The sequence below is a fragment of the Petaurus breviceps genome, unplaced genomic scaffold (assembly GCF_028583685.1).
Source record: "Petaurus breviceps papuanus isolate PSGF00001 unplaced genomic scaffold, PetGlider_PUasm1.0 76, whole genome shotgun sequence".
NCBI lineage: Eukaryota > Metazoa > Chordata > Mammalia > Diprotodontia > Petauridae > Petaurus > Petaurus breviceps.
The window spans coordinates 37,396,062-37,423,717 of record NW_027186473.1 but is presented as its reverse complement, the minus strand read 5'-3'; positions in this window follow the sequence as shown (position 1 = coordinate 37,423,717).

Below are 27,656 nucleotides of genomic sequence, written 5' to 3'. Positions count from 1 at the left end.
CATGACCAGGAAAAGGAAACAAAGCAGACAGAAGATTCCAACATTTGACTCCCATTTTGGCAACAAAAAAGAGCAAAGTATGGAACAGGAGGAATACAGTGAAGTCAGAACTCCTGCACCAAAAGCTTCAAAGGAAAATAGGAGCAGGTTACAGGCCATAGAGGACCTTAAAAAGCATATGAGAGAAATGGAGGAAAAATTGGGAAGAGAAATGAGAACAATGCAAGAAAATTATGAAATGAGAGTCAACAGCCTGACTGAGGAAAATCACAGCTTAAGAAATAGACTAACTTAAATGGCAAAAGACGCTCAAAAAGGCAATGAGAAGAAGGATGCCTTAAAAAGCCGAATTTGCCAGATGGAAAAAGAATCTCAAAAGCTCAATGAGGAAAATCATTGCTTCAGAATTAGATTAGAGCAAATAGAAGCTAATGACTTTATGAGAAACCAAGATGCTGTTAAACAGATCCAAACAAATGAAAGAATAGAAGGCAATGTGAAATATCTCAGGGGAAAAACCACTGACCTGGAAAATAGATTCAGGAGAGATAATTTAAAAATTATTGGGCTACTTGAAAGCCATGATCAAAGTAAGCTACTGTGCCTGAGCCACTTCTCCCTCTGGGGGCAGAGGCCAGACTGCACTCCTGAACTCCCTGTTCCCAAAACCAACTGACTTCTTACTTTGTCTTTGGCATTTATGGGTTGATAATTCTGGAAACCACCACAGCTGCTGGTGGTCCACTCTCCGGACATCCCTCTAGCTATGGCTGGTCGGGCTGCCTTGAGGCTAAAACTTTGGACTCACTTGGGGCTGGGTTTTGCTTCCAGCTTGCTGTGCTGGCCCCTTCATGCTGGCCTGCTGGGCTGTCTTCAGCAGGAGGTTAGTTTCTCTTCATTACTTTGTGGGTTTTATAGCTCCAAAGTTTGTTTAGAGTCATTTTTTACATGTAATGGAAGAGGAGGAAGCAGAAGCCCTGTGGAAGTCCTGTTTCTACCCTGCCATTTTGGCTTTGGCCCCTGTCTATACTAACTTTAAATAAACTGTCTTGGGGAGGGAGGGGAAAGAGAAGGGGGAAAAAATTAAAACTTATGAAGTGAATGTTGAAAACTAAAAATATTTTTTTTTTGCTTTTTGGAGGGCAATTGGGGTTAAGAGATTGTCACATGGCTAGTAAGTGTAAAGTATCTGAGGCTAGATTTGAACTCAGGTCCTTCTGACTCCAGGGCCGGTGCTCTATTCATTGTGCCACCTAGCCACCCCACAAATAATTTTTTAAAATTTATTTTTTTCAGTTAACTATTGTATTTTCTTTTCTATTTGGCCAAATCTACTTTTTTAGGAGTTGTTTTCTTCAATGGGTTTCTGTCCCATTAGGTAAATTCATTTTTTAAGAATTATTTTTCTCAGTCAATTTTTGTCCTTCCTTTTCCAAGCTGTTGACTCTCTATTGCATATCTCTCATTTGTTTTACCAATATTCCTTCTGTCTATCTTATTTGAATTTTAAAATCCTTTTTATTTTGAGCTCCTCCAGGAAGGCTTTTTGGGTTTGAGACAAATTTACATTCATCTTTGAGGTTTCAGATGTAGGCAAATTGACAACATTGTCCTTTTCTGAGTTTTTGTTTTGAGTTTCCCTTTCACTGTAATAATTTTCTATGGTCTAGATTCTCTTTTGCTTTTTTCATATAATAATTTTTAAAGATGAGCTTTCCTCCAAGGATGCAGGGGACACTCTTTTGTGCTTCTTGTGATGGAGGCCATGGTCCTGGTCACTGGCTTTGTGTGATGGGGGCAGGGTGAGTGGCCTGGTGTTGGTGTTGGCCTGCCCTATCACACTGGGGCTCAGGATCTCCCCATAGTTTACTGAGGTGGGGCTTGCTGTGGGCCTGCTGGATTCTTCCTTTTCTGGAATATGCTCCCCTTTTAATTGAAATAAACTTTTCTTACCGATCCTGCAAGTTTCCAGGGCTTAAAGACTACTTTACTCCATCTTTTCACTAGCACTGCTGTTCCTTTATTTGTTTTGGGGAACTATTTTATGGTCATTTGGAGGTGAATATAGGAGAGCATCAGCAATTTATTATTTACTCTACCATCTTGGCTCCCAGAAGTCCCTGAAAATATTCTATTTCTTCTTCTTAATCTGGGAAGTTTAAATTATACTTTAGAGATGAATAAAGTTAGACTTTGGAAGGGTAATTGACTTGCCCAAGATCACATAGTTTATATTAGAGACAAGATATGTTCATGGGTCATCTGATTTCACAACTGATTTTTTTTCCACTTTAAGACTATTATTTGTGAAAGAATGAAATTGATATCCTTGACCACTTTTGGGTTCAGTGTATAGGTATAATCTGCATCATTCTGATGCCTGAGGACTTGCTTCAGGTCCCTTTATTTAAATTAACAATAAGAATCTGCTTTAGTATTATTTGAGTTGTCTTAAGTACTTGAAATTTTTTTAGTGCCCTTCTGCTCCTGCTACTTTTCATTTTTAGAAATACATTGAATTCTTGATATTTTCTATTGCTCAATATATTATTTTAGAATTTAACTTGGGGGGAGATGAATGTTTTAGAGAAAGTTAATCTAATAATGGAAGTGGCATCATTTTACCTTTCATATCTTTGATATCTGCAAATATGAGTATAACTTCATATTCACTCATCCATCTTGATCTCCCACTCCACACTCAGGACTGTGTTCAAAAAACTTGACCTGACATACTGAAAATAATAGAGAGAACTTTTGTTCTATTTCATCATCATCATTATTATTATTAATTTGTTTGTTGGTCACTGCAGGAGTAAGAACAGACCGATGAGGAGGACATTTTTGTTACTGTGTTCTATATACAATAAGTCTTAAAGTACATCCACTAGGTTACTCCCAAACAATGAAGCTCTCAACCCAAAGCTATGTGGCCTCAGTTTCTCCTGACTATGTGAAGAGCCAGCAACTTAAGCAGTGAGGCTATGCAGTTTACCTCATGCAGGATGGAAAGGCAGTCATGGCAGCATATATTCACAGCAGCCAGTTTGTGAAGTCAGAAAGATAGAAATATTCCCTTCAAGGTTGCCTTTAGGAAAGTGAAAAAAAGGGGGTGGGGAAGACATGTTTCTTCATCCTTCTCTTATCTTTAGAAACAGAATGAATAAATTAGGACAAGACTTTGTAAGTCAATAATAATGTAAATGAATAAATTAACTTTTAAAAATTGGATGTTTTAAATTTACTTGCTATTAAAATAGATACTCAAGTTTTCCTGTTTGTAAAAAGTTAGCTATTTACAAAAATTACTTGAGTGTTACTTTTTCCTGTCCATTCTCTATACCTATTATTTTTGACATTGATTAATTCACCCAACAAATCATTAAAGCAAAATTTTATTTCTTTATGTTGATGATTTAAATAATTAAAAAGTTTATAAAATAAAACCTCTAAGTGATATAAGGTACAAAAATATAGAACATTTGGCAAAAGGCATATTAGTTAGGAAAATTTAAAAATCTAGGTGGTGCTGTGCATATAATATTGAACTTAGAGTCAAAAAGACCTGAGTTCAAATCTTGTGTTAGACAATTACTAATTATGAAACTCTAAGCAGATCCCAATCTCTGTCCACCTCACTTTCTTCATCTATAAAATTAGGATACTAATACCATGAGGGAACAAATCATATAAGATGCTTGGCACAGTGTCTGGAACAAAATAGGCAATACACACACATACACATGTATTCTATTAGTATTATTACTACTAAAACATTTGGAACTTAAAAGCTTTGTGGGAAGCATAAATGTTCCTGTAAACTATACATCTGCTTGAAAAATGAAGAATTAGGGAAGCTGAGTGTTTCCTAACTCAGATGTTTGGCATTTTATACAAAATATCTGATTTATGGTATAATTTGTTTTCATTGAGATCTTGAAAATTTTATAGGCTGTTACCTTCAGTGGAATATGGAAAAGGAAAGGATTTCCAAAATGAATGAAATTGTTTGCTACAAAATTTAACCCTCCTTTCCCTTCTCTTTATCTGGACTTAGATTATACTTCACTTCTATTTCCATTAGAACACTTACCACAAACAATTGGCATATATAGTTTCTTAGAGTACTAACAACTTGTACTGATGTTCAAAATCCTCAACCACCTGGCCCGGTTACCCTTCTTGCCCTTTCATATCAGACTTCACACGCTCTGCTTCTCAGAAAAAAAAAAAAAACTAGAAAAAAAACTAGTTTATTAACTATCCCCCTTTATTAGCTTGACTTCTACTTCCATGACTTTTCTAAATCCTATAAAATCACTGATTAGTGATGCTTATTAGTGCAGCATATCTATAATAGCAGAATAGATTTGGTCGTCTAACTAAGAAAACCCTGGGGAGATTGATAGTATGTTGTTGTAATGTTTATCTCACTTATTTATACCACAATATACACTAATTAATCTCATTCTGTTGATCATAAATAAATAAAGGCAAGAGAAACAAAGCAAAGTAAAAGAAGTATATCTTCTTGTTATTTGACTTTGTCCTACTCAGTCATTCCCACATAACATATTTAAAGCTGTTCTAAATAAGTAAAATTCCATTTTTCATTATTTCAATGGTTGTGTGATCTAGGCAGCTCAGTGACAAATAAGATATAGAACTGGGCATGTCATTGGGAAGAAATGAGTTCAAATGTGCCTTCAGACACTTAGTAATTGTGTGTTCCTGAATAAGTTGCTTAACTTTTGTCTGCCTCAGATTCCTTAACTGTAAAATGGGGATAACAGAATCTACCTGCTATGGTTGTAAGAACTAAACAAAGATTTGTAAAATACACAGAGGCTAATTAATAAATGCTCGTTTCCCTCCCCCTTTAACTGATGTAGGCATTTCCATCAATGATGTCGGTCACTACCTATCTACAATTTCTCACTTCTGTGAATATTGTCCATGTACTATAAATTCTCAAAATGATTCCAACTGGTGCACTGGGAGTTTGCCTTTAGATATCAAACGCAGATTATTTCTCCTATTCTCCACATAAGCAATGCACCCCCTCCTTTTTTCTTAAACTTGCTTTCTCTATGGGACAAGCATACTTTCTTCATTAGCCATATACCTCTCTGATGATAAGCTTCTCTGGGGGCAAGAAAATTGCCATTGATATTATGTTGCACTTCATTTATGACCATGCCCTGCTAATACTGCCCTTATTGTTGATGACTTTATTAATAGCCACTGTCTTTTTGTCACTTATCACTCTTCTTTGAGTTTTAGTCAAATTAACCTTTTCCTGACATATTCCAAAGCAATTTTGTTTTTGGAGAACAATCTCTGTCCAGCTTTTGTTTCTTTTTTGTTGTATGAGTTTGGAATAAGTTTTTTTTTCACTTGTTTGTTTGTGTTTTTTTCTGTTCAAAGTCTCTTTTTAGAAGATTTTATTCTTGTATTGAGCCTGAATAAATTTCCTCTGAGCTACTCAAATAAAATAAAATAATAGAAACCTATGATTTTATTCTTTTGAACATGTAGATGTCAATTAACTTCTCATATAATAAAAGTAGTTAGAAAACTTTTTTTAAAGGACACACTTTTTCATACAGAATATATTTTTTGCAAAGGTAACCATTTTATAATTAAAAACAAATCTATTTATTCACATGCTTTGCTTCTAAAAGAAGATAGACAAAGTACTGAACTCATTCTTTTCTAATTTTTCAAAGGCAGAAACAACATAGTAAATTATTTCTTGCAGACCCAAGGAAAATAGCATTCCTTCACTTAAAGTCCAACTGACATATAAGAGACTGAAGCCCTGGAGAAGATCTTCCTTATTACTGAACTTAATAATGTATATTGTTAAATATAGCATTTTAATGCAGAGACTACTATTGTGGCAAATTTGAAGTAACTCAAGCTCTAGAGAAGGAGATCCTGGTTTCAAATTCTGCCTCTGAACCATAATTCCTATATAACTTTGGGTGTGTTTCTTTGGGGGAGGGGTGCATCCCTCAGCATCAATTTTCTCTGTAAAGTGAGAATCTAACTAAATGGCCTTTAAGGTCCCTTCCAAAGCTAAATCTATGATCCTGTGATTCTGCAATCACTCTAAGCTATTTAATGCCACCTTTGTGAATGCCACTTCTTAATCTTGACAGCATTTGAATGTCATAATAAATGAACTTTGTTTACAGTCTAACCAAAGCAGAGACAGAAAAGCACATATAAGCTTGCTTATTTCCTGTGCTCCCCCTGGAAAGCCTCTGTGTACAAGAAATGTGGGTACCACTGAGTAAACAAACCTCCTGAATAATTTGTTTGTGCTGAAATGGCAAATCAGCTGACTACAAAGCAGCAGGAAGCCATTATTTGTGTAAGGGCTAGATGAGGCTGGCACCATGCAAACACTTCCTGATGTATCAACAAACCGTATGGCTTTTTCCTGCAATCAAGTTGACAAATGCTGGCAGTCTCACTCCACATGAGTACAAACTGTTTGTAAATGCCTTAGTTTGTTTGGTGTGGTAGAAGATTTCAGATATTTTGCGAGTGATTCTGGGAAATGTCCTGATTTGGTGGGTATTGGGAGTGGAAAACAGGCAATGTTGCGCATAAAGTGAAATTAGATTGGTATTTCAATATTGTTTTAGCTTAGTAACAACCCTGGAATATTAATTCTTATAGTAGCATGTTGACAATTAGCATATATTGGGAAGAAATTGCTTTGAATTGTAGCCCTATCTTTTGATACCTATACAGAATCCATAGGCAATGAATGTTTTGGAAAAAAGATTCCTGCCTGGGTGGAGTATATGAAATAATAGTGGATTGTTCTCAGAGAAGACTGGGGAAAAGAAAACAGAAGAAAAGAAAGGAGGATGGGAGATTCTTCACTGTGTGGGATGTTCTCTATCTTATATGAGTTGACACTGTACACATATGTAAACACATATATTTATATGTATGCATGAATGATGTATTTAAGAATAGGTTTCTATAATAAATATGCTCTTCATTATTTACTTTATTATTACTAATAAATTGATTTATAAAATAATGAAAGGATCATTTAAAGGGAATAAAAATTTAATTTGGAAAAAGGGATCCTTAGGGGAGAATGGCAATGCAGTTTTCTTCAAGTATCTGAAGTACTATCAGTTGGAAAAAAAATGCTTAGATTTGTCTGACTTGGAAATCAAAGACAAAATTAGGAGTAATGTTTGCAAGTGGGAAAGAGTGAGATTTTAGCTAGGTATAGGGAAGACTATCCTAATAATACAAACTGTCCAAAAGTAGATTGAGATTTCTAGAGAGATAATATTTCCATTGACTGGAGGGCTTCAAATAGAGACTTGGCAACTGATTATCATGGATGGAAGAAAAAGAATTTCTGTTAACATTCAGATTGGACTATGTCATGTCTGATGTATGTGCCTTACAAGATGGAGATTCTTTGATCTAAAAGAGCATGGGTTACTTGAAAAAATACAACCCCTAAATATTGGTGCCAGTATTCCTTGCATGACTCTCTCTAGGATAAAATAAATATTCTGTGTAAATTATGTGAGTGACCCAAAACTCAGTAAATTAGGTGTTCTAACTAAAACTTGAATTAATGATTTTTGGGTTCTGACGTATTTAAAAATACTTTTTTTCAATTTTTCCTGCCCATTTCATTTTTTTCCTATAGTGACAAAATTCTCTCCAATTGGTTGAGTGTTAAACTAAGCATTCACATTAGGGAGAGGTAAAGAAAACTCACTCACAAAGCTTAGTTTTCCAAAGGAGATTTAGGGAAGGATTTTTATATGATCAGACCACTGGTGGCATAGCAGAAAGACACTGAGGCTGGCATCAATCAGCAAATATTTATTAAGTGCCTACTTTGTGCTAACCACCATGATAAGTGCCAGAGAATAAATAAATCATTATCCTATTTTAAATCCAACATCTGACACTTACTATGTAATGCTGGGAAAGTCTTAAACTCCTCAGCCTCAGTTTACTTAGTTATAAAAACAAGTATAATAATAATAACTACCTTACAGGATTGTTATTAAGATCAAATGAGATAATTTTTGTAAAATCATTTAGCCAATTGTAAGCACATAGTAGTCATTATACAAATGTCTGGGCCTATCGTTATGAAGATCTAAGTCGAAATCTGTCCTCAGATGTTTACTAGATGCATTCCCCTAGGCAAGTCATTTGACCACTATCTACCTCAGTTTCTTCAACTCTAAAAAGAAGTTAATAACATTTATCTAATAGGGTTGCTGAAAAGATAAAATGATACAATATTTATAAAGTTCTTAGAATGCTGACTGTTATATGTAGCAGCAAGTACCCTAGCATCCCCAGGATGGCTGCTAGTACAGGTTCATAGATCTGCTTTTTTTAAGGAAAGCAACTCAAAATGGGTTAACAATCTTGCTTTAATCAAACATATGTCATTTACCTAGGTCAGGGGAAAAAGGTCAGTACCCGAACTTCAGAGAATACAAACAAGTTACAAGCAGAAGTTACAAGCAGTCAGAGCAACAGATCAGCAGACAGAGCTTCTAGCTGTCTGAGCATTACATCCATACCTAGCCAGTTACCAGAGAGAGAAGCACCAACATCTGGGTTTTCAAATCCAGGGGGCTCAATGGCTTCCCAGAGTCTTGTTTGGTCATATCATACAACTCTTCTCAGAGTAAGCCCCAAAACAAAACCTCACATCAGGGTATATATAGCCTTCTCCTGGCTCAGAGAATGTCACAACCCTCTTAACTCTCTGCCCAATCACAAAGCAACAAGGTGTGGGCATTCCTGAAAAACAAGCCTCCAGCCACAGGCTCCATGTGACCACATTCAATCCATTAGGGGGCATAGTATATTTTCAAATCAGGGAAGGTTCTCAGAGTCACTTAAGTCTATCAGAGGGCCAAGGGACAGGGAAGATCTTCAGATTCCCATTCCCATAACAATATATGGTAAGTGCTTAATAAATGCTTGTTTCCCTTCCTCTGTGTTTATACAATGGTGTGGCAACTATTAGGATTATGATGGTGTGTCAGGTCTAAAGATGAAGTGCTTTATAGATTTCCCTTTTAAAAATAGAGATGCCCAGATTCTGGTAAGGATTAGAGGTGATCCCTTTTTTTAGAGGGAAAGAGGGTTGTTCCAGGATGGTAATTACTATTGAAAACTATATTTTCTATTATCTCTTCTTCCAAAGCTATGCATAAGGATAATGAATGAAGTAATTGATTGATGAGGATGAGATTATGGGACTGCAATAGTCCTAATTTACTTAAGGTTGGCTTGCAAGGAGGTGATGGTGGGTCTTATTTATGATGCCAGGTGCATTGGACTACCTGAGCTCCAATGGCTTATTTTATCTGTAAGAGGGTGAACTCTTTGGTTGATTAGGGATGAAAGCTGAAAAAAAATTAAAAAAAAGTAAAAGACAATAGACCATGATAGGATCCATGTCAATTATCTAACAAGTTCCAGGAGAATGACCTTGAGATATTCTCTAAAACTGGAAATAAAAGGCCCTTAAATGTGTTCTTCTGTGATTAAATGATAACTCAAATTCCACAGAACAATGAGAATAAACTTTCAGTACACAAAGATCCTAACACATGGTTAAATGCTTTTTTTTATTAATACATAGATGAGGACTAGAAATGTGAAATCATTGGTATAGGAAACTCCTGGATGTAGACACTTTCCTTACAGTTCAGGTTGAAACCTCCTCTAGAGATTATAGCCTTAATAGTGTTGTTTAGAATGACTCAGTCAGAATCATGGAACCAGTACAGATTAGCCATGATACTTGATTGTACATCTTCCTGGCTTCAGATCTGCCTTTTTATCCATTATAATACTTATGAAATAATAATACAATACTAATAAACAAAAACTACTATTACTAATGATGATAATAATGATGACTGGCATTTATATGGTGTTTTTAAATTTGCAAACATTTCACAAATATTATCTCATACTATCCTCGCAACAATCCTGAGTTATGTGTTATTATTATTATCCGCCATGTACAGATGAGGAAATTGAGTCACAGAACTATTAAGAGATTTACCTAAGGTCACACAGTTTTTGGTGTCCGGACTAGATTTTAACTTAGGTTTTCTTTCCTGAATTAATCCAATGCTTTATCCACTGTGCCACCGTGGTACCTCTATTAATCAATATGGCAGCTATGTATATACATCTGTATTCACATGTATACATTCTATATCAAGTAATGTAGATTCATTTTTATTTTTTATTTCTTTCTTTATTTCTTAGAGTAATTATAGCTAGATAATTCCAAAAAGCAAATCATATCCTTACAGACATAATAAGCAGTATATGTATTTGTGTGTACATATTTATACATAAGTATAAGGAGCAGAAATTATCAAAACCATTGCAATAGTTATGTTTAATGGGCCCTGTCACAGTCAGTGTAAAACAAAAGGATTGTAATCTGTTTTATATCTGCATAACACACTGCTTTATGTGGCATTTGCAAAAGTAATATGAAGTTTGTTCTACCAAGACTTAAACAAGGTTAATCCCGAGGTTCAAAGTATCTGATGCAGCTTTAAAGGCTCTCTTGTCTATCCTGGGCCAGAACAAAAATTTTCTGAAGAATTTTTGGGCTGACTTAAAGGTTTCCAATTATCATAACCATATCTGCTTCTCTAAAATCTCATTTCACTTTCAAATAGCTCTTATCATTAGAACCTTTATTGGTTGATTTGTGTCCTTATATGAAACATTTATTTTCCTCTTCAACTTATGTTTAATTCATGCACCTTTGGGTGCCATGAAAAAGCATTTTCTGACCAAGTATTTTTTTTCTATTTTCAAGAAAAATATCCAGAGCGAGTCAATGGATTATATATATCAAACTTGTTTAGGGACCTCAAGCCTGCAACATTCCCAAGTGGGGCCTCAAACGGAATTTTAAAAACAATTGGAAAATGGTAAATGAAACAAAATATATTTTAACATCAACAATATTAATTTGTGTTTTTCTAACTCAGTATGGGCTGATGGTGATCCTGACATAACTAATCTATACAGATCTTGATAGATTGTATTTCTCTTTATGTTCTTACCTAACTTGTAGGACCCAGAACTTCACACAATGCTTGAGATGCTTTCAGTCAAATACCTCCCTAGATTTCTTGATCACCAGAACACCCAACTCTCTTATTTAGCATGAAGTTCAATAAACCCCTGCTGGCTTTTTTTTCTCAATGTATTAGTATCTAGACGTGTCTTGATAATCTTGTACTTGTGTAATTGATTTTTAACTCAAATAGAATCACACACACATTTGCTTTTCATCTATTTAGGTTCAGTATGTCAAGGTCATTAATCTGTCAATTAATTTGTTGCCAGGAATATTGTGTGGAAAAATGTGGTTGATCACTGAAACAAATTTGAGATTTAAACATGACTGGATATTTCTCTATTCTAAATACTTTTCTTTTTTTAACTTTCCAGTTTGAATCAAGTAGATTTATCAAAAATATTCTTCACTTACAAGATAATAGGTTTTTGGTCGACTAGGAGGCGCTGGCTCCAGGGTTGGGAGGACCCAGAATCAGTTCCGGTCTCAGATACTTAACACAAACACACACATACACACACAAAACTTGGCCGTGTAACCTTGGGCAACTTAATTAACCCCAAATGCTTTAAAAAAAAAAAGATCATAGGTTTTTGTTGAATTTAGTTCAGTAATTTATTGGCTATTCATAAACCACCTACAATGTGTAAAATATTATATGAGGCACTGGGATTACAAAGACAAATGGTTACTAGATTCAAGAAGTATAGAAGAGGTACATAAATGCAATGTAATATGAGAAGAAGCAATGCATGGAAGGGACCAAGGAAGGTTTCACTTTGGAGAAGGCCTTTGGACTGAGATTTGAAGAATTGATAAATGGTCAAAGAATTCAAATCGGTATTCCTCAAGCAATCAAATTCAAATTTTCAACAGATATATATTTTTTAATCTCAAAATCAACAATCACTGGAAAAATTCAAATTAACATAACTAAAATTCCCCTCATATTCAGCAGAGAGAAAAAGTTAACAAAAAAGGAAGAGAGGAAATGTTAGAGAAAATGTAAAAATAAAAACTTCACATAATGTACTTGTGGTAGAGATGTAGATTGGTTAAATTATCCTGGAGTCTAATTTCAGATAGTATAGGAATAGAAATTGGAACTGTGACAACATTCAAATAGAGAATACTGAGATGAGGAAACTCCTATCAATTCAGGATTATACCTTTCCTAAGACATGTTCTTAGGAAATTGCTTAGATTATCTGCTCAGGGTCATAAATCAATATTTCCAACTATGCCCCCAAATTGTTAAACTGTGAATTTTCTTTGTCACGGAGACAACACTATTGGCCCATGAACCAATTATATCAAAGTAAAGGAAAAGAACATACATATACAAAAATATTTATAGCAGATCTTTTTGTGTTAGAAAGAATTGGAAACTAGCTTGGTGCCCATCAATTAAATAATGGCTAAAGAAATTATGGCATACTAACATAACGGAATATGATTTTACCACAAGAAACAGCACAAGTGATGGTTTCAGAGAAACTTAGAGAATTTAGAGAAGCTCATATAAACTGATGGAGTGAAACAAATAGAATCAGAAACAATGTTTTTAAAATAACAATATTATAAAAGGAACAATGTTGAATAACTTAAAATCTCTGATCAATGATATGAGCAATCATGATTCCAGAGTATCAATGATGAAAAAATTAACTTGCTTTGAAAGGAACTCATTAAATTACTCGAATATTATCATCATTTTTTTAATTTCTCCTATTTTTTTTATCTGTAAGTTGTTGTGTTTGTCTTTCATTCTTGAAGAGGACCATGACATCAGGGAGATGCCTTTGGTTTGAGTGAGGGAGAGCTGTGCAAGGTCTCCAGCTTCACTTTCTCCTCCACAGCCATCCAATGGCCAGATATTCATCAGGATGACTGGAGATGGCCAAAGATGCAATGGGAGACCCTGGACCTTTTATTCTAATGTCTTTTCATGTTCTCACTTTGAGTGAGATAACACTCCCGGTTGTCTTTAAGTAGTTACTAAAGGGATGGCCCCTTTAATAATTAAAAATAAATAAATAAATCAAACCGGGAGGGGAAGAGGCTCAGCTTCCTGGCCAAAAGAGAAACCATTACTATTTAGTATTTACATTCACTCAGTTTGGAGGGCAGGGACCTATTGTCCAATATATAAGCTCTAGAGTGAATTGGGTTTAAGTCTTGATCTTTGAGAAATAAATCTAGGCAGAAAACCCAAAGGAAAAAAGACAGCTTTTGCCCATCTAAATTAACCTTCCCCTGGGCAGAGCACTTCCAGGTAAGGAGGGAGAGGAGAGGGCAGGGGACGGGAGGATAGGGGAAGGGAGAACAGGAGAGAAGAGAGGAGAGGAGCAACTAGTGATTAGGTGTTAAAATACCATCTTTCTTCTCTTTATGTATCCTTTATGTACCTACTTATTTACAAATTGTCACCTCTATTAGAAAATGATCTCTTTAAAGGCAGACCTTGTTTTTCACTTTCTTTGTACTATTAAAAAGTATTGTTATTGATTTGACTTTTATGTAATTTGATGCTTGTATATTATGTGCAAATATTTATGTTTTAACATATTAAATGTCCTTTGTTATCACTTTTAACTATGTCTATTTTTCTTGTTTTTACTTAGTCTGATAGTCTGATTTTCACATTTAATTAATACATTTTCCTGATAATAAATTCTGCCTAAATCTCTCATTTAAACACTTTGTAATTTTTTTTTCTTTCACCTGTATTGGATTCTACTTTCTAAAAAAAAAATGCTATCCTCTGTTTTATGGGAAAGTTAATATCATTGCCATTCATGGTTATTCTTAATTGTGTTTTCTGATGCATCTAGGTTTCTTTGCTTTACCCCTTTGTTCTTTACACCTTTATGGAATGAAGATGGTACACAAGAAGAATATGCTCAGTACCATTAAATTATAATTGAAGATTTTGTAACCTACTTCTCTGTCCCTCCTCTCTGTTCAATTTTTTTAATGGAATTACACACCTTTCTCCTCTCTAAAGCTCATTTCTTGACCACTGTTTCATGGCAGGCCTTTCCCCTTATATTTGATTGTTATTTTTCTTAATCTCCACAATTATAAAAGAGAGAGTAAGTTTTCTTCCTTCTTGCTCAGTTCTTCCCTAATCTATACCCTTTTCTAATATTGTTTATTTCTTTGCTTAAAACCAACAATATACCAGAGAATCATGTTATTATCTTTCTTTGTTTCCTCTGTGACTATAAAAGCCAGTGGAAGTCTGAAGGAAAAATTGACTCATTCCACCATTAGGGTATAGTAATCATTACCACTTAACCTCTACTTTTTACTCCTATGTTTTTAGTTTCCTAGATTTCTCTTGTATTGTCATTTTAAAGATTCTACCCAGTTTTGGTCTTTTCATTGGGAATATTTGAAATCCATCAGTTCTTTTAAATGGCCCTTTTTTACCTGGCAGGATTACACATAGTTTTCAAGTAAGTTATTATTCATTGTAAGACTTTATCTTTTGCCCTTTGTAACATTATATTCCAAGTTTTTCTCTACTTTTCTCAAATGCACCATAGTTTCATTGATTGAGTCTATGGCTCATTTATTGAATTCTTTGTGACTGCTTGCAATATTTTTTTTTCTTTGACTTAGCTCTAGATTTTGGGCCATGACATTTTTCAACATTTTCAACTTGGGGTTTCTTTTAACATGGATGGATTTATCCTCTGTTCAAATTGCCTTATGGTTCTATTAGATCTGAGCAGTTTTTTTATGATTTCTTTAAATATGTAATCTATTTTTTCTCTTGTTTTGTAGAGGATCTCAGGAAGTCTTTTGATCCTTAAATTGTTTCTAATATCAGTGGTTTTTCTTAGTTTTTGAACTCTGCATATCCTTTTTCATTTAACTTTTTCTTCATTCGTATAGTTTATGTTGTATAATAAATTATTGAATTCTGTTGTTTCCATCCTGTTTTTTTTAGGGAGCCTATTAGTTGGATATGGTTTTCTGTCTTCTAAGGATAGTCTGCCTACTAAGCTACATATTCTCTTTCCTATTCTTTCTTCCAGAGCTGTTATTTCAATTTTTATCACATTAAAAAAGAAAGGTGTTTCATTTCTTTTAGCCAGTCTAGTTGTCATTGTGGTTGTGTAATCCTTTTTCTTTTTTCTTCTAATTCTATATAAATCTCTTGTGGAATTACTCTATTTTTTCTGACCTAACCTATTATACTTCTCCCAACTCAAAATTTTTATTGCATTTAACATTTCCTTCTGTTTTGTACAAATAACGAGTCAATTTCTTGATTAGCACTTTATGTTTGCTCCCACATTTACTCTTCAGTGGGGTTGTCAGGCCTTGATTTACACTTACTGCTTTGAAGTCTTATATAACTGTCTTTATTGTTCTGAATTTGGTGCCTATGTCTGGGCTTGAGCCTTTGGATGAATCCCAGCACCTGTCTAAAGTCTCTTCACTGCTCATCTGGGGTTTTGTATGTCACCTGCTCTCTCTATTCTCACTGCGTAGTCCCTGCCTTGGATTTAAGTACACTCCGTACCATGGTCCTGTCATGCTACAAGTAGCTGTGGTCATTTGTGTAGATCTCCTTGAAGAACTGTGGATTCTTTCTTAGTAGGATCTGCAATTACTCTATCTGCTTCTTTGACTCTGCAGTGGATAACTTAGGCACTCTGGATTTTTTATCCTCTAATTCTCTATTCATCACTTCTGCAAGGTACTACAAATCTTGTATTGGAATCTTAGATTTGACAGAGGAATTATACCCATTTTTGTCTGATTCTCTTCATCATCATACTTGGGGAATTTTTTCTTTGTTGAACTTTTAAGAAGTATATTGTGAGAAGACCTTTAATATCGACCCCTTTATTAAATATCCTGTAAGAATGCACCTGGGTGTCTTTAATTTAGAAACAGTCACCAGAAATGAATGCTATTCCCACCCCCATTTTGAAATAAGTTATTTAAGGTGTTTTCTATAAATTCTATATATAGGACAACAACAGAACAGGAATAATCATAGATGTGTACAACTAATTAAATCTTCATAATATAATCAATTTAGAGAAGGAAAGGACCTTGGAGGGTATCTGGCTGGTACTGAGGCCCAAAGATATGAAACTACTTTCTCAAGATCAAGCAATTCATACAATTTAGAAAGCAGAATTTGAACCCAGATTTTAAAATTCAAAAATAGTATAATTTATATTCTACAATAATTGAAGGTACTCATCCAGAGAAACTACCCAACTAAAATTAATGTTAATACCAATCTATATCATCTTCACTCTGAATCCTCCAGAGATGTGGGAAGGATGTAGAACTAGCAAATAAAAAATAAATGTACCCTAGAATCAGCTTGATATATTTTTTCTAAGTTTTCTAATTCACAAGGGTTTTACTTTAAGTAGAAAAAAATGAATATTTTTTTTCAAATTATCTGTTTCTGAAAGTACCTGTACTGGAGGGACAGAAGAACCCAATCATGTCTTGTTAAAATGACTCATTAGCTTTAAGGTATAAACTACTAGAGCATGTCACTAATTTTTCAAAATATTTCTTGTGGTTTATACCCTTGAGGAATATTTTATACTACTAAAACAATCTCTTTTTTTTAGCAAAGAAAAGCAGATCTTCTGAGATTTTAACACTGATAAAAGATGTCTCCCTGGATATCATTTCCCAAGAGATGTAATTGGCTCGTGAGGATATGAATACTCTGAATATGTGAACATATGTATATGCTTAAATACAGTCAATCTGCAGCTTTTGCTGGCATAATGTTCCTAGAAAACTGCATGAAATTTAAAAGAATGCAAATGTTGATACATTAAAGCTATGGTGAACAGGATATTATGTTCTGATGACCACCAAAAACTATAATCTTTTGCTAAGAGATTGCTGAAAATATGCTATTGTAATGCAATTCTTTATTTTAAAAAACCCCTAAATTCTGATAATACACACTTTAATTAACATTTTAACATTAAATAATCCATAATATGAAGGGGGAAATAGGGGCAATACTGGACTAGATGAGGAGGGGCAGAGTTAGAGATGTCAGAAGAATGCAGAGGCTAATAAAGAGGGAGGGAAAGGCAATGCCTGTCATCTTTAATCTCCATTTAGGCTCTGTGGTTAAACTGTTCCCCAATGGAAAGCACATTCCTTAGGGTGAGTTCCTGGCCCCTCTGTCTGATCTGAGAACTTGCCTCACCTGCCCTCCACTGGCCTGACAGTATAGGGACATGCCAAGACAGTTTTGCCACTTGGGAGTCTAGCAATATGAACGGATGGAGAGGCAGGATGCTTGTTGGACCTCTCAAGTTTGGGTGAGAGGACTGGCGTGATCACCATCCATTTACAGAAAAACTTAGTGGCTTTGCAGTTTTTTCAACTCCTTCATTGAGTATGTGAGAAGTTACTTTAGCACGTTCTGGGGTGGATTCGTGAATACTTGTGTGAATGCTTTCCTCCTTTTTGCAGATATAAATTGGCACATCATGCTTCTGTTTCCCCCCCCCCCATTACTTGTAGCCCCATGCAAATGAAAATGAGGGGTCCTAGTAAAATCACATGAATACTTGAAGTTGCAAAAGTTAAACATGAATGTTGAGGATTGACTATCTATCTGTCTATTTGTATATGTATACACATATATGTATATATATACATATATATATTATTCTTTTTTTGTTTTTTATTGTGCATGTCTCTTCCATTGCATTTATGTTGAATGCATTCCTGTTCTAATGGAATCCTTATCAAGTTAGGATTACTGCTGGACAGCAAAACAAATTGAGAGGAACTGTTTATTTCTAAGAGTGTAACAAGATGATGGCAGTGTATTATAAGTCATATTGCCTTAGAAAACAGAAAAGGGCAGGTGGTGGGCAAATAATCATATAGAGTACCTGATGTAAGAACCAATTGATCCATTTGTTGAGACCATTTTTAGAATAACAAATGGCTATAAAAAATAACAGTTCTCACAGAATTCCTATAATGATATATCCACATCAACAGTGCTCAGGATAATATCACATTTGGAATCTACTTCCTCATTACCTGCTGGCCAATGTGAAGAAATGGTAAATGTATCTAAATTTAATCAAATATTCAGAATGGGATAGTGTAGCAGCAAGCACCCCAAGCGTCCTCAGGGTTTGCTGCCAACACAGGTTCTTAGATCTGCTTTGTTAAAGGCAAGCAACTCAAAATGGGTTAACAAGGTTACTTTAATCAGTCAAACATATATCGTTTACCTCGTTCAGGGGAAAAAGGTCAGCACCCTGAACTTCAAAGTATACAGGCAGAATTATCAAGACAGAAACAGATCAAGTAGACAGCTTTCCAAACGGTCCAACCATTACATCCATACCAAATCAACATCTGTGTTTCAACATCTGGGTTTTTCAAAGCCGGGGGGCTCTGGACAACGGCTTTCCAGAATGCAGACCAAATCACAGAACACTTCTCAAAGTGAGCCCCCCAAAACAAAGCTACACCTCAGGGCTTATATAGCCTTCTCCTGGCTCAGAGAATGTAACAACCTTTTGGACCCACTGGCCAATCAAAAAGTATCAACTGAAAACAAGCCTCCCACCCCAGGCTCCAGGTGCACTTTAGCCTAGGGGCAGGGAAGATCTTACAGAATTATAAGATATATAGAATAGATATATAGAATATAGAAGATATATATATATAAGGGATATAGAATTATCTTAAAAGGACAAGATACAAAATGCCTCTTTAAAATAATAAAGCTTACATATACTTCCACAAAGGGAGGTAAACAAAACTATATAGACATATTAACTAATACTTGGGAATATGTCAAAACAACTGTCAGGGGTAAAAAAAGTTACAAAAATGGAGTTAACCACAATTTAAAAACAAAACAAATTTGATGTTTCAAGATCTCTAACACATGGAAATGCACAGATGTGTTGTCATGCCTGAAAACCCTTCTGCTAACACAGCTGTCACAGGTCCATCCAAATGAAACCTGTTAGGTCAATTCATTTAACACTTTTCTAGTGGATAAGAAAAAACAAAAGTTAAGACTTTCTGAAAGTAAATTATATTAAGACAAATTTGTGCATGAATGGACAGATATTTGTAAGTATATCACCAAAATCCTTACAAAGATGTCAAAGATATATCCATGAATCAACTTATGAAGAAGTTTCTGCACAACAATAACTTGCACAATTGAAAACTATCAAAGGGGAGTAAAAGTTTAGAAAGGAACTTAAAATAGTTTGCCAAAAGAGTATATTTATGCCTACTGAAGAAAAAATTCTTGCTTCTGTAACATCTAAAACATTAATAAAATGTATCATCATTAAATAATTTTATCTTGATTATCCAAATTATGTATTCAAATGGTTCTGTGATGCTATCATGGTGGGTATTCTCTCCAACAGTTCAAACCATAATTCATTTACACCTATTTGGTGTGAGCTTTGTTCATATTCACCCACAAACATACTATGGGGGTCTACTCAATAAACTGGGAAAAAAGGTTCTCTCAAGTTGTATTGCTATTATTATTATTATATAATACTATATTTTTCAAATAGTTGTCTGGGAAACTCCAAGCCATCTTCCACATAGATGTTAAAGCATATATCTGACTGACCACATCAGTCTTCCATTGAATAAACTTCAGTATCTCTTTATTACCCAATGAATCAAATATGAACATCTCTCTTTACCACTTGGAGACTTTCATGATCTGTCCTCCTACCCACCTTTCTAACCTTATCTAACCTTTTCTAACCTTCTCACTCTATGTCACACACTCTACAATCCCACCTACTATTTCTCTTCCTTAGCCTTAGTTGTCTCCCTTAGCTGGACTGGATTTCCTCCTCCTCTCCGCCTCATCTCTATTTTCATTCAAGATTTAGTTCATGAGGAATCTACAGAAAGTCTTTACTGAATTCCCACTTGGCAGTGTCTTTCCTTCTACCAAATTACTACATATTTGTTTTGTGTATGAATATATGTTTAAATAGATACACGTATATGCATTATGTTTACATGTCTATATCCACATATATACCCGTGTATGTGCATCTAGATGTATGTAATAAACACTTGTGTATAGATACATATATATAGTCAGTCAATATACATTTATCCAGTGTCTACTGTGCCTCAGTAATTATGCTAAGCCCTGAAAGGCAAAAGATAGCATTGAACCTCAAGCTACTCACAATCAAATGAAGGAAGACAATCTATAAAAAGAAGCTGAAAGGGATGAGGAGGAAAAGAAAATGCCCTCTTTGTAATCTAGAGATTTATCAGTATCTGTATCTCACTCTACCTCTAAATCTATATCTACATTCATTTATCTATCCATCTATTTATCTAACTATATATATTTATGTGTAAAGCTGTCTAACTGGTTGAATGTAAGTTCTTTAAGGGCAAGGACTATTTAACTTTTGTCCTTACGCACTTAGCACCAAGCGTAATGTCTGACATGTAGTATATATTTAAGAAATTGTTGCATATTTAATGATTTATTGATTTCTGACTAAACCTATTCCTCTGTCTTTTAGCATAGTGCCTCTCAGTGAGAATAAGAAGTTTGTTGTTTGTTTATTTTGTGTTTGGGGAAAAGGATTAAAAGATTATTTAGGAAGAATGCATCTTTGAAATACATTGTGTTACTGTTCACTGAAAGTGAATTTTGTTTTGGGTATCTTGTATAATGAGGTGCATAACAATAATTTTTTACAATCTTTTAATTTTCTGTTTTATCACTTACCTATCACTATCATAAAGACTTATCAAAGAGGTAATTCCTTCCAAAAATCTACATAATTATTATAGGTGTTTAAAAAAACTAATATACCTAATAAAACAGGTATATAATATTCCTGTAATATAGATACATTGCGAGATTAGGTGACTTTCCAAGAGCCAGGACATGAAGGCAAGCCTCCATGGCATTACTCCGCCCTGAATCCCCCTACCCCACCATGTGCACAATCCTTCTTCACAGTACTTTAAATGGAATTAGAGCCATTCAACGACTTGACAAGTGCTCTTGGCAGAAGTCCACTTTCTTTTGAGATTGTTCCTATATTTCTGCACCTTAGGACAGGATGCCATCTCAAACCAAGATATGTTATTGGACAATTGACAAAAGGTAAATGTATCCTATATTTTTCTCACCATATGTAACATTTAAACTGCTGCTACTGGTGTCAATATTTATATTAATAAATCTAATCCCTCATCCAAATGACAACCATTCAAATATTTGAGTAATGCTATTGTGTACATGTTTTTTTTTCTTTAAAAGGAAAACATTTTAAAGTTCTTCAACTGTTTCTCACAAAATATGATCTCTTATCTATTTTTTAAAATATTTTTCAACCTTGTTTCCTCAGCAAATATAACATCTAAAATGATAGTCACATTCTCCCAAGGTTTTCCTACCAAAAAGCTGAGCAGAATGAGACTTCCCATAGCTGCTTGATTATTCAGAGTATCTCCATCACTATCAAACCTGGTATAAGGAATTTGTGTTCCTGAGGAAAGGTGTTCCTATGAAAAAGAAAAGAAAAATGTACTTTGCTCATTATTATCATCTGGAGGCTTTTAATGCAGGTGACTTGACATCACAAAGTAATCCCTTACAAAATAATGAGAGTGGACATTTCCAGGATTAACATGTGTTTATCAGTAAAAGATAATGCTTAAATATTTCATGGGTCAAATTTATAGGTCACTTTCTTGTCAGAAAGACAAGGATAAGAATAGCTCAGAAACAAAAGCCACAGTGATTCAGTGATCTGTGAGAACCCTGTTGTATGGGTTCAGAGATTCTTTGAAGTTTAGAGAAAATATTTAAAATTCCATTTGTCCTCCTGCTATGTATATGTAAGAAACATATGATCTACATTATGAAAATATCATTGATATGATCTGTCTGGTCATAATGCATCTACTTTACATATATTCAATAATATTGTTTTTATCTTGTAGGTAATTTTTATCTTGTTGACAATCTTAATATAATATATTTTTTATCTTTTTTCTTTCTTTAGACCTGTTACTTTTGAAAAAGGAATGTTTCCAAATGCTAAATTTCAGTCATGAGTTGTACCCTATATATTGCCAATGCAATGCCCATAGCAGTCACTATGAATACACATACTATTTCCAGGGTAAACTAGCAAAATATAAATAACTCTTTCTCAAAGGCAAAAGCAAAATATTTATTCAGATACCAGAAAGCCAATTCCACCATGGTAACAAGAAGCTTATGAAAATTACCAATCCAGGGAGCTCCAATATCCCCAAGCCTTCTCTCCATCACAAACAAGCTCCCTTAGGCAAAAATCCTCCCTCTCTTACTCATGCCAACTGCTCTGTGTCAGCTCTGCCCTACTCTCTCTTCCTGCTCCACCCTTCCTGCTTCACCCATTTGGCCAGCTCCTCCCACCATGGGCTCCATGTGACTCGGGCTCCATCACACCAGTCAGCTTGGTCCGAGATCAAAGCAGACATATAGGTATTTATAATGGGTAGGGAAGATCTTCCTATTTCATTAACATTACACCTAACCAATACTTAATATTAATGTCATAATTACTTTCTTGTGTTAAATCAGAAATTCTAGCTATATATTATTTGCCTTATTTTCTTTGAATATGTACATGTCTAAGGTCACAAAAGAGTTTTTTTTTTCCCCACTCTCTATTGTGTAATTTCTACCTGAAAAATCCTAGATTTTTTTCCCCATTATGGAATTTTTTAATATCATATAAGTAGGCAGAGTCCTGTGGAGGCCACAGGGTCAATCTCATATTTCCTGAACTCTTCTCAAGAAGTAATTTTTTTATATGCAGAAAACAGGATTATGGAGTTACTTCAGTTCAATTTAATTGTTCAGTTCAGTTTAATTTGCCTAATTCATACATATATAAAATATATTTAATTTATATACATGTTATATAAAATATATATTTAATAATATATAATAAATATTTGCTCTTTGCATGTATATGTATGTGTATATACATGTGCATATATACACCTTTATTCATATATGTACACACATGCATGCATGCATACATATGTACACACACATACACACACATACACATATCGAGTGCTAAGTGACTCAAAATGAAATACCATTTCCTTGGTATAGTGTAGAGGCTATAGCAAGGGACTTATAGCCAGGAAGAGTTTATTTTAAATCCTGTCTCTGAAACTTAATAGATTATGGGACTATTAACGAGTTATTTAACTTTTCATAACCTCATGTTCTCATCTTTAAAATGTGGATAACAAGGCTTACAGTACCTGCCTTGTAAGGTTGTCTTGAGATTGAGATAATTTAACATATATGAAACACTATGAATGCCACTTATCTTCATATGCTCCACACTTGTGATTTCATTCTAATTATAATGATAAAGAGGTTTAGATAAAAAGAGAGAGAACATAGATTGGTAGGGTGTTTAAAAAAAAAAAAGGAAATATGACACCAGCGGATAGAACTTCCTTTCTGTTCCTTCCTCTCTTCTAGAAGTTGCAGAACTTAATATTACCCAGAAATCACATTTCACCCTTATCTTATTCCTTCTTAAATTGAAGGCTGGAAATTTAACTCATCAAAACCTGTTATAACAGCTTTTATAATACTTTTAGCCTAGGGCTATTTGATGACCCTCAGGTTCATATGTCCCCTTGATGTTTTATGGAATTTATATCAATCAAAATATATTACTACAATCACAATAGTTCAGAGTCCACAGCTAGGAAAATTCATAATATTCTGGTAGAATTTTGACTCTTCAGCTTCTTTATATTTGAAACAAAAATCAGTTTACAAAAAAATTTTTTTTGCTTTTTTTTTTGGAGGGCAGTTGGGGTTAAGTGACTTGCCCAAAGTCACCCTGGCTAGTAGGTGTCTGAGGCCAAATTTGAATTCAGGTCCTCCTGATTCCAGGGCCAGTGCTCTATTCACTGTGCCACTTAGCCTCCCCCAGAAAATATTTAGGTTAAAGAAGTAAAAAGTGTTGACAAACTGGCAGGTTAGGAAGACAATTGATGAAAGAATGGATCTTTGGGAGAATTTTCCTTAAGCTCCTGAAGCCTTGATTATAACCAGTTATTTCAGTCTAGGTTCTTTGTTCTGATTTCTAGGACTAAGGACTCAATTCAGTCATTCTCTTCTCTGCAGCAGCTCAGTTTTCCCTTCAGTTTTTCCTTTTCATTTTCTCCTTTTGGTTATTACCCCATATTTGCCATTTTTTTTCCAGCTCAGCATGGCTCATGAAGTATCAGGGAAGAGCTTAGGAGACAGTCTCCTTTGTGCTTTTTGTTGATGCTGAGCTCTTACAGTGATTGTTCCTTCCTCTCCATTTGTTGTTATCTTTGTGTCTATGGGGCTATTATGTGACTACTGATTCAATTCTACCTTCTGGTATAAAATCAGTCAGTCAACAGGCATTTACCAAGTTCTTATTATATGCCAAAGATCACAATAATCCAGAATGACCCTTAGGTAAGAAGGCATTCTTTTTTACTTCAAAACTACAAATCTCAGGGTTCCAGTTAATTTTCAGACCCCTATTACATGCATTAAAAAAAGAATGAGTAATTTTTAACTTTTTGATGTCTCAGTTTCCTCCTTTAAAAATAGGGATAATAAGACTTGTGATGTTTGCCATAGTATTTTGAAGTTTCAGGCAAAGATTATAGCTAAAATTGGGACCAAGGATTGTAGGGCAAAAAAAGTATACATATACATATACATATACATGCATAAATACATATACATATCAATACACATGTGTATGGATAGGTATGTGTGTCTATGTGTATATATGTAGTGAGATGCATGTCTTTATATGTGTATATGTACATATATACATACATATTCCTGTACATACAAAAAGTTGGAATCCCTCAAGTCACCTTTAGAGTATTGAGTGTATCATAAAAATACACATAGAAATACCATTAAGGTAATTTATCCCATGATTATTTTCAAAGATAGCTCTGTTGTGAGATATGAAGTCTAAAGAAAATGCAAAAACTGAGGATGGATTTGTTTTTGTCTCTAAAAAAATATGAGCCCTTATTTTGACAATTCATACTTGTAAAGTTTAGCTTGTCATTTTCTAAGAAGCAAAAACTTTGTATTATATTTTCATCGTAACATCCAAATGTGTGGCCACAGCCTAAGAGATCTAGGTTACCCCACAGGAGATTAACTCACATCTGTATGCAATGCACACAAGGTCTAAGCATCTTTTGCATTCCATTTACCAAGAAATTCAGTTCTTCAAAATAAACTTGAACAGAATGGTGCTTTCGGATTTTCATCACTAAAATTATCTTTGCCATATTTTTAAATTGCAAACATTGGTTTCTTAGTAAATTCATAATTAGTAAGAGCCTATTTTAGAGGAAGACATTTCAGCAAGGTTTTCTCTGTATCTTGTCTAACTTTGAAAAGTGACCAACTGAGTCATGCCATTTGAAGTTACTAAGAATTAAGCAGATGGTTTCAGTCTTTACTGACAAATCTCATTTTTCACTAAATTGACCAAATCAATGCACTTTTTCACTCAGGTCAGAAACAGTCAATTTGACTAAGACATCCACTTCTATTTGACTCTCTTTTCCCTCACTCTGTTTTCTACATACACTGACTAATTGGCTCTTGAATTTTACTGATTGTCATGAAGTTCACATTCATAATTTCTCATTCTTGATGTCATCTTTTCTTTCCTTTTCACATTATTCTTTTGATGGAGTTTCCTTTTCAGGCTTTAACACTCAAGGATATGTGGGATAAATCATCTCCTTTCTATTTTTCTGCTAAACTTGAATACAGTATAAAATTTAGTATAAACATTGTACAAATATGCTATACGGTTTAGAGGTGTTAATCTTTTGAAGTCTCAGTTTCCTCCTTTTTAAAATAAGGATAATAAGGCTTGTGGTGTCTTTAGAGTGTTGAATGTGTCATAAAAATACACATAGAAATACCTTTAAGGTATTTAGGTTAAAGGTTAAAATTATTATAATACTTAAGGTTTGCACATTATTTTAAAATATTATTTCATTTTATCCTCACAACAGGCCCGGTAGGTATGTGCATCCCCACTTTTATATGAGGAAATCAAATCAAACAGAGTTGAAGTGATTTTTCCAATCCAATAAGTGACTGAAGGTTGGATTTGAGCTTGGTTCTTTGTGACTCCATAGCTTATATTCTATGAAATATTTCACCTGACTGTCCATGAAGACTTAGGTTCAAGTTCTGCCTGTAAAAGATTCTATTTGAGATGTGAAAAAATAGCATAACCTCTCAGTGCCCTGAGATAAACCAATAAGGCTTTAAATAATAGGCAAGAGACTTCAGGGCATTGGTGGATACAGTTTTCTCAAAGGGAATTTACCAACTGGGTAAGTTCAGATCAAAACAAAAAAAAATTACAAACAAATATCAAAACGACACACTAAGATATAAACAAAAAGGTCTGATGCACTGGCAAAATTTATAATTCAGGATCCCATAGTACACTTCAGAAGAAACCCTTTCATTAATATGTTTTGTTTTTAATGAAAAGCAAAAATTCAATGAAAAGATTTGATCTTTTGTTTGTGCTTTCTTTTATACTGGAGTGAGTACTTAGTTAATTTTTACAACTCTGGATTGGTCATCTTTCTGGCAATATAAAGCAACTCGACTGATATTTTCAATTAAAAACCAATTTAAAGGATGAAAGGATGTCTTTTTGGTACAAAATAAAACTCTCCTTGCAATTCTCTAGGAGTGCAAACTTTGTATGGTGAAATTTGAACTCCAGACAAATGTGACTTATGACTTTCCCATGAACACCAAAGATTCACTCTATATGTAGGATCAGTCTACCAACTGTTCGATTTTTGCTGCCATGAAATTCAGAAAAGATTATTCAATTCAATGGCTTGCTGTGATTTGAAGTATAACATGTAAACAAAACTGGTAAATAATCCAGTTTTGCTGAGTATACTTCCATTTTTGCTCTATTTCTGGGAGGAGTTGTATATCTTTACAAGAATTTTACAACTTCCCCAATACAAACCAATATAGTATCTTCTCCTTTTTGGTTTTGTATAACACTCATTATCCATTTAAAGCATCTGTTCAAGATATATAAACTGCCATATGAGCTGTATGAGGTTGTCAATTGCATCTCTTGATTTTGGCAATAGGAAATCTTCATTCATTTGTCCCTCCTTCTGTCCCCCACCTGTTGAGATATTTAGGCCAAACTCTCTGGAGTATTTAGTGATCTCACAAAGCAGGCTCAACAGGGTTCCAAGGCTCAATTCAAAGATGATATTGTCCACTAGGGAGATTATCTGGAAGATATTATTATCTTAAATATCTCCTAAGTAGGACTGTGAACTAGACATCTTCCATGACAGTATAAAAGGGTGTACTTTTAAGCAATAATATTTTACCACTCTTGTATGACTCAGAATT